This window comes from Canis aureus, chromosome 11, assembly GCF_053574225.1.
Source record: "Canis aureus isolate CA01 chromosome 11, VMU_Caureus_v.1.0, whole genome shotgun sequence".
In the NCBI taxonomy this organism is placed as follows: Eukaryota; Metazoa; Chordata; class Mammalia; order Carnivora; family Canidae; genus Canis; species Canis aureus.
Window position 1 is genome coordinate 30942413 of NC_135621.1, and position 12000 is coordinate 30954412.

A 12000-nucleotide genomic window follows, 5' to 3' on the forward strand; every position below is an offset into this window, starting at 1 on the left:
ACTGATGGGGGAGCTGTGTTCTGGCTGCAGAGCCACGGTTTTCTCCAAGAGCCGCTAACTGGCCCATGACCTTGGCCTCATTAGCTTGGCGCTCTCCACCTGAGCTGCCTGGATCGGGGCCAGCCAGGGAAACTAGCTCAGGCCCACAGGCCCCTGGGAGAGGTGTCAGGCAAAAATAGACCAGAGAAAGCCAGAGAATCCTTGAGCAGGAGGGCCTGTGGAGGTCACTGGCTTCAGGGTCATCCTCGCTCTACAGATGGAGGCTGAGGTCAGGCAGGGGAAGGGGCCTGGCCAGGATCCTGCCACAATTCACACAGAGCAGAGATGAGGATGGACATCATCTGACTCCCAAAGTCATGTCCTTCCCTCTCCTGTGCCTCCCATCAGGCTGTGGTCAGGCCTGAAAAGAACAGACAAGAAGAATGATAGAGTACGTACCACATTGTACACCTGAAAATAATATAGTGCTGTATAGTGACTGGAATTTTAAAAAATACAGATTATGAAACAATTCATCATAGAGCATTTGTTGTTTCTATTTAAAAAATACACACACATGCATATAGAATTTTAAAATGGCCTGAGGGGCGCCTGAGTGGCACAGTTGGTTAAGTGTCTGACTCTTGATTTTGGCTTGGTCATGATCTCAGGGGCATGAGACTGAGCCCCCTGTTGGGTTCCGCACTCAGTGTGTAGCCTGCTCAAGATTCTCTCTCTTTCTCTCCAAACGGAAATATGGTGTGACTTTTTCAAACAGATAAAGAATACATTAAGAAATAATGTCACATAGCAAGTGGAGACCCTGGAACTTCACTGTCTGGATTTGAATCCCAGCTCCACTCCTGATTTGCTGTGTGTCCTTCAGCAGGTTACTCAATCTCTCTGCACCTTGCTTCATTTACCTGTAAAGTGGGGACAGCAATAGAGCTTGCTTGTGGTGAGGCGATGATGTGGAGCCCATCCATGAAAAGCACTGAGACCCAAGGCCACTGCAGAATCACTCGCCCCGCATCCATGTTGATAGGGAATGTCAATCATGCAGAAAGAGGAGAAAAGAAAAGTAAAGGCCGGCTCTGCTGGGCCCTTTCCCCAAAAGGAACGTGTGCTACTGGAGGCCCCCACGCATACACCAGCACATGTGTGTGCTGAGCAATGTGCTTTCAAGTATGGCATGGTAGCATCCTCCTTTACACAGCTCCTGATCTCGCCTTTTCCAATTAGTAGCATATCTGGACCATATTTTTTTTAAACTTTATTTATTTATTCATGAGAGACACGCAGAGAGAGGCAGAGACACAGGCAGAGGGAGAAGCAGGCTCCACGCAGGGAGCCCGACATGGGACTTGATCCTGGGTCTCCAGGATCAGGTCCTGGGCTGTAGGCGGCGCCAAACCACTGAGCCACTGGGGCTGCCCTGGACCATATTTTTTAATCAGTTGGTTCACGTGGATTCTCTTCCTTTGAATGACTACATGCTGTTCCAACCTATGGATGGGCCATGATGTATCTAAGCAGACCCCAAGATAGATGGTCACAACACACAGGAGTGGCTCAGCATCGCAGAAATGGATGGAGCCACAGGAGATAAATTGTCATGGGCTTGATTATCAGCTCTGTAGCTGCATGCAAATGATGAATTTCCGTTGTGTACTGAGCACCAACTGTTTGCGTCATTATCCTCAGGCCTCACGATAACCTGCTTGGGTAGATTGTCATTAGAATCCCCTTTGCAAAAAAAAAAAAAAAAAAAATCCCCTCTGCAGGATGGCCCAGGGGTACTGTTGGTCCCCAGGTCATCCTACCAACTGGGCAGCACTAATGCTCACGCAGGCAGTGTGGTTTTTGTGCCACATGCAGTGAGAGGTCTGGGCTTGCTTCTGCAGGAAGTGATAGGCCCCCTCCCACTTGTGTGTCTCTGACTCCTCATCAGGCACTTCTCTATGCTCCACACTGCAGTCTAGGGGAGCTCAGGCCCAGGGCAAGGGGGGTCAGTGGGAGGGGGCGGGTGCTTTGTTGAGGCTGAGAGCCTATAAGTCCAGGCAGTGCTCAGCTGGAGGAGGAACAGGCAAGAGAGGGCTGGGGTCTCTGCTCAGACCAGTGTTGTCCCCTCTGACTCCTGGCTCCCTCTGGAGAGAAGTTTAATTCCTCAACTGCCTTGAGTGTCTAGGGCCACTACAGGATCACCCTGGTTACTGACGCCACAACCCCTCCTGCGTGGGTCTTCCATTCTTTACTAAAGTCCTCCTCCCTCCCTGTACCTTCACCTAAAGACTGCCTCTGGCTACTGTGTGTGGTCAGAAGGTGTCAACATTAGACTTTGCACCAGGACCACTTATGAGTTTTCCCTCTCCTCATTGCTGGAAGCTGCCCTGGGTTGGTGTCTCCAGCATGAGTCTATTTTCCAGCAGGTCTGCAAACAAGGGTGAGGAGACAAAGGAAAAAACAATGAGAACAAAAGGGGCACCTGGGTGGCTCAGTTGGCTGGGAATCTGACTCTTAATTTTGGCTCAGGTCATGATCTCAGGGTCACACAGGGTCTGTCTCTTTCTCCCTCTGCCCTCCTCCCCCCACCATGCACACCAGCTCTCTCTCTCTCTCTCTCAAATTAAGAAATAAAAAATTTTTTTTAAAGTGAGAACGGATCGCTACCTCACACCATAATAAAATCAATTCCAGATATAAATATGAACGGCAAAACACCAAGACTTTTAAGATAAAAAAAAGGATAGTATCTCTATGACCTTGGGGTAGGGAAAGATTTCTTTCTTTCCTTCTTTTTTTTTTAAGATTTTTATTTTATTTATTCATGATATTCAGAGAGAGAGAGAGAGAGGCAGAGACACAGGCAGAGGGAGAAGCAGGCTCCATGCTGGGAGCCCAGCACGGGACTCGATCCCAGATCCCAGGACCACGCTCTGGACCAAAGGCAGTCGCCAAACCGCTGAGCCACCCAGGGATCCCCTCTTTCCTTCTTTTTGTTGATTTATCTGAAAGAGAGAATGTGTATGTGTGAGAGTGTGAGGAGAGGCAGAGGGAAAGGAATAGAGACAATCTCAAGCTGACTCCCCTCTGAGCACAGAGCCCAACACATGGCTCCATCTTACAACCCTGAGGTCATGACCTGAGCCAAAATCAAGAGTCGGGTTCTTAACCAATTGAGTCACCGAGGTACTCCAGGGAAGGATTTCTTAAAAAATAAAAGACACAAAACGTTCAAGAAAGAAGATTCATAAATTTCACTATATTAAAATTCCTCAAGGAGCACCTAGGTGGCTCAGTCGGTTAAGCGTCTGTCTTTGGCTCTAGTCATGACCCCAGGGTCCTGAGGTGAAGCCCCACATCAGGGCCCCTGCTCAGCGGAGAGTCTCCTTCTCCATCTCCCTCTGTCCCTCCCCCCTGCTCATGCTCTCTTTCAAATATAGAAATAAAAATCTTTCAAAAAAAATTCTTCAAAAGGTACCACTAAAGGAGTGAAAAAACAAAACAAAACAAAACAAAACAAAAAAACCTCTACAACCTAGATGAAGATATTTTCAACACATATGTTACATAGGATTATTATCGAGACTGTAGGGGGAATTATTCAAACCATTAAGGAAAAAACAACCTAATGGAGAGACAGACACAAGGCATGAACAGGAATTCCGAGACAATGGCCAACAAACACCATTAGAAAATGGGAAATACGCATTAAAACCATGACATGACCCTGCTCTGCCTCCCCCTGGCTGCGGTTCAGGACCAAGAGATGGATTCACTGCAGAGTTTCGGCACCGGCTGGCTGGCCTCCTAGCTGGCCCACACCCCACCGCCTTCCCGGCATGTCACGCCCGCCCTGAGCAGCTGCCAACCACTCAGGCTTTTATTCCACTCCTGCTCTTGGCTGCCCGGACTTAGATTTCCTGGTTTCCTAAGTCATCTCTTGTTTTTCCCCCTAAGTTTCCATTTGGAAAAACTGTTCAAGCTTGCAGAAAAGTTGAAAGAAGGGTGCTGTAAATTCATGTGTGCCATTACCCGAGAATCATCATTGGTTAACATTTTGTCGCTCCTCATTACTAGTTGCATTATTACCATTAATATTTTTGCTGATCCATTTGAGGATAAAGCACAGGCATTTTGACCCTTTGACTCTCCCTGCTTCCTCCAGGTCCACCACACCTTTGCTCTCAGGAAGCAGAAGGCCAGGAGGGACCACAGAAGGCAGATCGAAGGCGGCACAATCTTTTTGGCTTCCTATCGGGCATGAAACCTGAGCGCTCACTGAGACCTCGCTCCTTAAAGTAGCTGTAGCCTTCATCTTACAATTGAGCACAAAATGCCTGCACGTTCATTGAGCATCTTTGCAAGATGCAGGGAAATAAGCGATTGCCTCTGGGACGAGATGCCAAGGAGCTAGGAGCAGGCTGAGAGAGAAGTTTGTTTTTCAGTTTATACACTTCTGACTTTTGTGACATGGACTTTTATTACTTGGTCCAAAAACCCTCCACGTTTCGTGATTGATCTAAGCAAGATCATTCGGTACCAGAAGGCAAAGACAGGACTCAAACACAGATCTGCAACCATGAGCCTGAGTTTGTTCCCTGCATTACAAGATGTTACATAAATCCAACGTTTTAACCTAAATCAATCCACCTGGGCACTGCTGGGACATAAGAGGTAGCAGAAATCCAAGGGAAGGCACAGACTCCTGCACCTGCCATACTGAAGCGACACTCTCGGATGCCTGCTGGGATTTGAGCTGCTTTCAAAGGCAGCAAAATTCTAAGGTTGGAGCACGGTGGCACTGCTCTGAGGACTTCCTGAGCTAGTGGGATGGACATAGTCCCTGCAGCAAAACAATCTGGGTCCCCACGCTGTGACCTTGGAGAGGTCATCCAGCCCCTCTGAACTTTGATTCCTTCATCAGGAAAATGGGGGAAGATAATATTCCCCATTGTGTGGCTCAGCATTGTTGTTAGTGTAGCAAACTCCTGAAAGGTGAGGTGTCCTATCACAGCCAACGTGCTGGGGGGCGGCAGCAGGTGGCTGGCTCTCTCTATCCACAGCAGAACACGATGACATCGGCTCTCGGTGGGGACCTGCCAGCGAGGTGGAGCATGTGACCTCAGGTGCTCCTTCCTCTCTTCCTTCCTTGTACAGTGGGTGGGCTGAGCAGGGTGCTGTCCCAGCCCTGGCGCTCTAGGATTCAGGGTGCAGGCCTTCTCACATGGGCACCTCTTACGGACCCCGACGTTGTCCTCAGTGGCATGCCCAGGGAGAGGAGAGGCGATGGCCGCACAAGAGGACCCCAGGGATGGTTCCAGAACTGGCAGCTGACTCTGTCCCTCCCCTGTCCCCTCCCTGCTCCCCAATGGAGACCGTGCAATCCGTGTCTGCCTCCTCCACATCTGTTGCAGGAATATTGGTAACGGAACTGGACCCTAAAAACACCCCCCAGGCAGTAAAATCCCAGGGCAAAATAATTTCCCAACCCGGCAGGAAGCTACCTGCCTGGGCCCGGGTGGGTCCAGTTTGGATCCAGAGACAGGTGCACGGGCTCTCCAACACACGTGGGCCCTGGCCCCAATCCCCTTCCCTCTGGGCCTGTCCTACCTCTCCTCCCTGCTGAACCTTTGCTCGGACTCTCAGGCACCAGGGAGGGGGCTGCTTCTGTTGGCTTCCAGCCCCCCTCCTGCTAGGGACCTCAGCCCCCATCCCTCCACCGCCGCCTTTCCAGGGGCCTCCTCCCAAGATCCCACTTTCTGCTCTGAGAGCTGAGGGCTGCACTGTCCCCGCGATGCTACTTCTCCTCTCAACAGCCCTGCGAGGTGAGTGGTGCCGTGTCCCCATTTCACAGCAGGGGGATCTGAAACCTAGAGAAGTCCTGCCAGGGTCACAGAGAGAGGAAGCCATGGAGCCGTGGTTCCGGCGCTGGTCAACAGCACCAGTCTTTGTCCTGTAGTACGGTCCTAGCTTCTTGTCCCCCACAGAGCCCCGGGAGCCCCTGCTTCACGCATGCTCTGGATTAGAGGCATGACACGTACGTGTGGCTCCCTCGTCAGTGGCGAGATCTTCAAGAACAGAGACCAGGTGGCATTCACCTTGGCCTCCCCAGGGCCAGGCAAGGACGGGGGGACACGGGGTGGCAGGGAAGCTAGCTGAAGGGACATTCCAGTGTGATCAGAAGGGACTGGGGCAGGGAAGCCGCTAGGTCCCCGAGGCCATCCTTCACAGGGTCCTTGCCCCACAGCCAGGAGGGGAAGAAGACCGAGGTATGCTCTGGGGGCTGGCTCCAGGGGGCCACAGGTCCCTGTTTGTTTCCAGCAACATCTCTGTGAAAACACAAGTGTTCTGCAGTGTTTAGAGGCGAGGTGGGCCCTTGCCTTGATCTCTACCATCCTGCCTCCCTCCTCCCCTCCCATCTACCCTAACAGCCAAGTAACTGGGGAAAAAAAAAAAAAAAAGATGTAAAGCATCTTAAAAATTTCTGATGAAAACGGGTGGAGGTCACTCCTACATCATGGAAAATAAAAGTTCTCCTGGTTTCCTGTTCCCTTCCCTCTGCTCCTCCCCTCCTGCCTGGTCTCCGTTCCAAACTTGGATTGTTTGGCGAGGGCTGGGCAGCTGCAGGGGCAGCAATTTTTGGACTTGAATGGGTGGAGGAGGAAATCCTTCCCTTGTGGAACCCAAACCAAGAATATTACTTGTCTTTGTCCAGAGGACAAATAGTAGATATATTAATAGAAACAACATGTTTTATAACTGCAGAGAATCAGTTAACAAATATGGCTGAAGCACTGACTGGCATTTTGTACCAACCATCAGGACCTCACGCTCTAGTTATTTGTGCCTGGAGTCAGGTGGCTCTACTGTTCAAGTGCCTCTGCTCTGCCATTACTTGGCTGTGTGGCCTTGAGCAAGTCACTTAACCTCTCTAAGCATCAGACTCATCATCTGTAAAAGGTCAAAAGTGATGATCCTCTTGAACCCAACTCTCCGAGTATCGCTACCTGGATCAGCTGGAGTGTGAAAGGCCCACCCAGATAGCCTTTGCAAACTCTACAACTACCTACATGTCTCACGTCACATATGACCATTCTGTGCGTGCCCTGCCTTCCAAACTCATTTCCACTTGCTATCTCCCATTAACTCCAATCCTTTGTTTTTTTAAGATTTTTATTTATTCATGAGAGACACACAGAGAGAGACAGAGACATAGAGGGAGAAGCGGGCTCCCTGCGGGGAGCCCAATGTGGGACTCGATCCCAGGATCCTGGGATCATGACCTGAGCTGAAGCCAGATGCTCAACTGCTGAGCCACCCAGGTGCCCTCCATTAACTCCAATCCTAATCCTGTAGTTCTGCTCTGTTGTTCTCTCCCATCCTGAGTACATCCCACAAATTTTTCAATCTCTGGGCATTTACTGGTTGGCAAAGGTTCAGAGCAGTGCCCCAGAAATTCATTATGGTTAAGAGCAAGACCGCCAAGGTAGAAGCCTAGCTCTAGCTATCAGCTGCTGTGAGCCTCCAAGCAAGCTACTCCCCTCTCTGTGCCTTGCTTTCCCCATCTGAAAGAATGGGATGAATAATAGCTCTCATTCCATAGGACAAGCTACGAGAAGGGAGTTCATTGATCCACACGAAGGGCTTCGACCACTGCCTGGCACATGGCGGGGTCTTGATAAGCCCTCCACCTCCTTGGCTCTGATTATACGGATCAGGAGATTGAGTCCAGAACACCCAGGCAAGTGCAGAAGCTGGGGGGAAGGGGGGAGGGGGAGGGGGAGGGGAAGGAGGCTGAAAGGCAGATGGAGGGGAGACTGAGAGGAGAAACTCCAGCAGACTGAATTTGGAGCAGGTGTTTCGAGCAGCTCAGATGGGGAAGGGGAGGCTGGCAGCAGCAGAGACCCTATCATGTGTGAAAGGAGAGAGACAGAGCTGGTAAAGATCAGCCAATACTGACCCGTTATGTAGACGATATGGCCCTGGCTACGCAGGGTTCCTAATCTAGGCAGGAGCTTCGAGGTTGCAGTGCCACAGCAAAATGGTTTGCTGCGGCTCAGGGCACTCCCCCGGGCCAGTGCGCCCTTAAAGGTCAAGGCAGCGGCGTCCGGGCAATCATCAGAGGGAGAAGTCAGAGGTGGGCAAGGTCCCTGGGCTCCAGCTGCAGCGCATGGAGGTCCGAGGGGAGAGAGTCCCCGAGAAGGGTCAGAGCTCGGCCCCCTGCTTTCTGCACTACAAACCTTGCTCTTGGCTTCATTTTCCTGTTGATTGAAAGTGACTCTGGGTCTGGGCTTTGGCATGTTTATAAATGTCTTTATTTTCCCCTTTCATATAAGTGATTTTTAGCTAGGCGCAGGATTCTAAGTTCCAAATACTTTCCCACGGAACTGAGAAGGGATAGTCACATGGTCCTTCAGCCCTCGTGTGGCTGATGGGATTTATGGCCCTATTGAAACTTTCTTTTCTCTTCTTTCTCTTTTCTTTTTTTTTTTTTAAAGATTTTATTTATTTATTTATTCATAGAGATGCAGAGAGAGAGAGAGAGGCAGAGACACAGGCAGAGGGAGAAGCAGGCTCCATGCAGGGAGCCTGACGTGGGACTCGATCCAGGGTCTCCAGGATCACACCCTGGGCTGCAGGCGGCGCTAAGCCGCTGCGCCACTGGGGCTGCCCTTCTTTCTCTTTTCTTCTTTTCTCTTCTCTTCTTTCTTCCAGTCTTCTCCCCTCTCCTCTTCATAACTTTTCTTTCCTTTCTTTTCTTTTCTTTCTTTTTTCTTTTTCTTTTCTTTTCTTTCTTTTTTTTTTTTTTAGAGAGAGAGAGAAAAGTGGAGGGGCAGAAGGAGAGGGAGAGAATCTTAAGCAAGCTCTATGCCCAGCATAGAACACAACGCGGGACTCAATCTCATGACCCTGAGATTGTGACCTGAGCTGGAATCACAAGTTGGATGCTCAACCACCCAGGGACCCCCAAATTTGTTTCTTTGTAGGTAATCTGCTTTTTACCTCTAAAAGCTTTTAGAACTTTCCCTTGGTGTTTGCAGATTTCATCAGCATGAGTTGCTGTTCACTCATGGACCATCCAATCTGAAGATTTATGAGTTTTTTCCAGCCTGAGGAATTTTTCCTCTTATTATTTCTTGGATTATTTCTTCCTTTGAATTATTTCTCTTCTTTAAGTCAGGTATGGGAGTCTCTGGATCTATTGTCCATGTGACAACTTTTTTCATAATTCCCATACCGTCCTAGTTCTTTACCCTTCTATGCTCATTATGTTCTCCAGTCCCTCTCCCCATTCCTTTTTCATAACTGCCTGTTTCTCAGGCTTAGTTTGGGTTCTCCAATAAGAAAAACCCTAAAAAAAAGGATTTGAGGAAAAGTGGCTTATTTGGGGGATGATATCAGAAACTACCTGAAGGGGAGTGGGAAGGTGTGATGGGGAAGGGAAAGCAGCCAATGAGGGGTGTGCCAGTGAGCTCTGGAAGGCCATGTGAACATGCATCTCAGAGCTACTCCACCCAAGGGGTGAAGGAGCTGGCGTATTTATACCGACACCCATTGGTCATTGGTTGAGGGCTGCTTCTAGTAGAGCGGGTATTAATTCCTCAGCACTTCAAGCATGCCACGCAAAGATATCTATGGAGGCTAAAAGAGGAAAAAATTCTCAGGCAAATAAATGTAGGTATGGTGAACCAAAGTAGAAAGATGAGGGGACATGGACAGGGCGTCGACTACGTCTTGTTTCATGGGTGCATTATTCATCTCATTTTCCTCCGAGGACGTTTAACAACTTCTATTAAACTTCTTGGTATTTCCTTGAATGCTGGTCCCTCTTCTGCAGAGCCTGGTGCTTCCCTTTAATGATTTTACTTTTACTGATTTCAGGAAAATTTGTTGCATGACTGGGGCTAATGGTGAGGAAGAGAAAAAGTATGGGGGTCTGTTCTAGAAGCTATCTTTTGGGAGTAGGGGGCCTCAGATTGTTCCTAACTTCTACTGCTATCTGGGGCTCTTCCCTGTCTCTTGCTTTCCCACCCAAGTCCTGGACACATTGCTCTGGCCTGGGGCCTAGTGCCTTTGCTGCCTTCTGCTGGGCAAAGGACAGGGTCCACTGTCTGCCATTCTAGATGTCTGTTTTCTTTTCTTTTCTTTTTTAAGATTTATTTATTCAGTCAGAGAAAGCGAGAGAGAGGCAGAGACACAGGCAGAGGGAGAAGCAGGCTCCATGCAGGAAGCCCGATGTGGGACTCGATCCTGGGTCTCCAGGATCACACCCCGGGCTGCAGGCGGCACTAAACCGCTGCGCCACCAGGGCTGCCCTAGATGTCTGTTTTCAAACAACCACCCTGATGATGACCTCAAGACCTCATCCTGCTCCTCAAATCCATTGTCCATGACTTGAACTCCCACGACTCACAGCCTTCCTCTTCGGCACATGTTTTGGGCTGTGGTTCCCCACCCCTCCGCCCAAATCAGTTCTATATGTTCTCTGTCCTTCTGAGATTCTTCAACATCAGTAGGTGGTCCACTCAGTTTTCTTTTTCTTTTTTCTTTTTTTTTTTTTTTAAGATTTTATTTATTTATTCATGACAGAGAGAGAGAGGCAGAGACACAGGGAGAGAAGCAGGCTCCATGCCGGGAGCTTGACGTGGCACTGGATCCCGGGTCTCCAGGATCACACTCTGGGCCAAAGGTGGCACGAAACAGCTGGGCCACCGGGGCTGCCTCCACTCAGTTTTCGAGTTCTGTTATGAGTCTACTCTTCTTAAATATTTCTTTTCTGTCATTGCTAGGGATTGATGATGAAAGTAGCAGTAAAAACATGTGCACAGTCTACTACATTGATCCAACCCTCAAGAAAGATAATTTTTCAAACTATTGCTGAATGTTTTAAGATCAACTCCACCACCTTCTGGCTTCTGAGGCTGAGTTGTTAAAATGCCTTTCACTTCTACCTTGCTCTTTTGGGGACGTTCACACTTGAAACCCAGCCATCATGCTCTGAGGAAGACAAATTTGTCCACATGGAGAGGCCGTGTGCAGCTCAGCTGACATCCCAGCTGCCAGGCGGCATCAGCTGCCCCACACGTGAGTGAAGCCATATCTAGATGATTCCAGACCTTACCAGCCAAGTCACTCCCAGCTTTTGAATCTTCCCAGCGGAGGTCCCAAACATGGTAGGACAGAAGCAAGCAGTCCCTGCTGTGCCATGTCCAAGTTCCTGACCCCTAGTATCCATAAAGTTTATAAAATGGTTGTTTCACATTTCCAAACATCAAGTTAGACAACCCCAAATAATCCATGGGACACAAGCCATGAGGGCTCAGCTGCACGAGAACCATTCTCATATTGTTATCCTTCCCTGGAACACCATTGATTTTCTTTCTTACCTGGATAATTCCTCCTCATTCTTCAAGAATTAGCTCAAGCTCCATCTCCATAAAGCCTTTCTTGATCAGTCCAACCCCTACAGATCTAATTCCCCCTTGGTGGCTAGCGAACCTCATTCCAGTTCTCTAGAGAGAGGTAGCATGGTGTAGTGCAAATGTGGAAATCTAGTGTTGACATCAGAAACATTTAGAGGTCTATTCCCAGTACTACCATTTACCCGCTGTATAATCTTGGGAAGGTTGCTTCATCAACAACATTGTTGAAAAGATTAAATGTGATGACGTGCATTACCCCTCTTGACAATCACAGATTGTCAACAATCAGGCAGCCAACAACTACTTATTGAATGCTGTTGTGTCTAGTTCTGTATAACATTCCATCCCCAAACCCCAGTGCCTTGAACTCTTTGAGACTTGAGTTTAGTCAGGGCTAAGTAGGACAGCCCATGTCTGCTCTCAGCGTACAGGGTGACTCAGCTGGGGCTGGAAGATCCATTTCCAAGATGTCTTAGTCACATGGCTAATAAGTTTGTGTAGGCTGTTGCCTGGGGCACCTACTAGTTCTTCTACGTGTGGGCATCTCCATAGGGCTACTTGAGTTTCCTTCTAACAGAAAAGCTGAGTTTCAAGA

General features: G+C 49.1%; 1 long non-coding RNA gene across 1 annotated transcript; it reads right to left on the reverse strand.

Annotated features, from left to right (window-relative positions):
• On the reverse strand, nucleotides 1–8244 carry LOC144323008 (uncharacterized). The gene is made up of 3 exons (XR_013388566.1): nucleotides 7943–8244; nucleotides 903–989; nucleotides 1–400 (listed from the first exon to the last, which is right to left on the reverse strand). It is a non-coding gene; the product is annotated as an uncharacterized LOC144323008 (long non-coding RNA).
• Between the last annotated feature and the right edge of the window lie 3756 nt (nucleotides 8245–12000).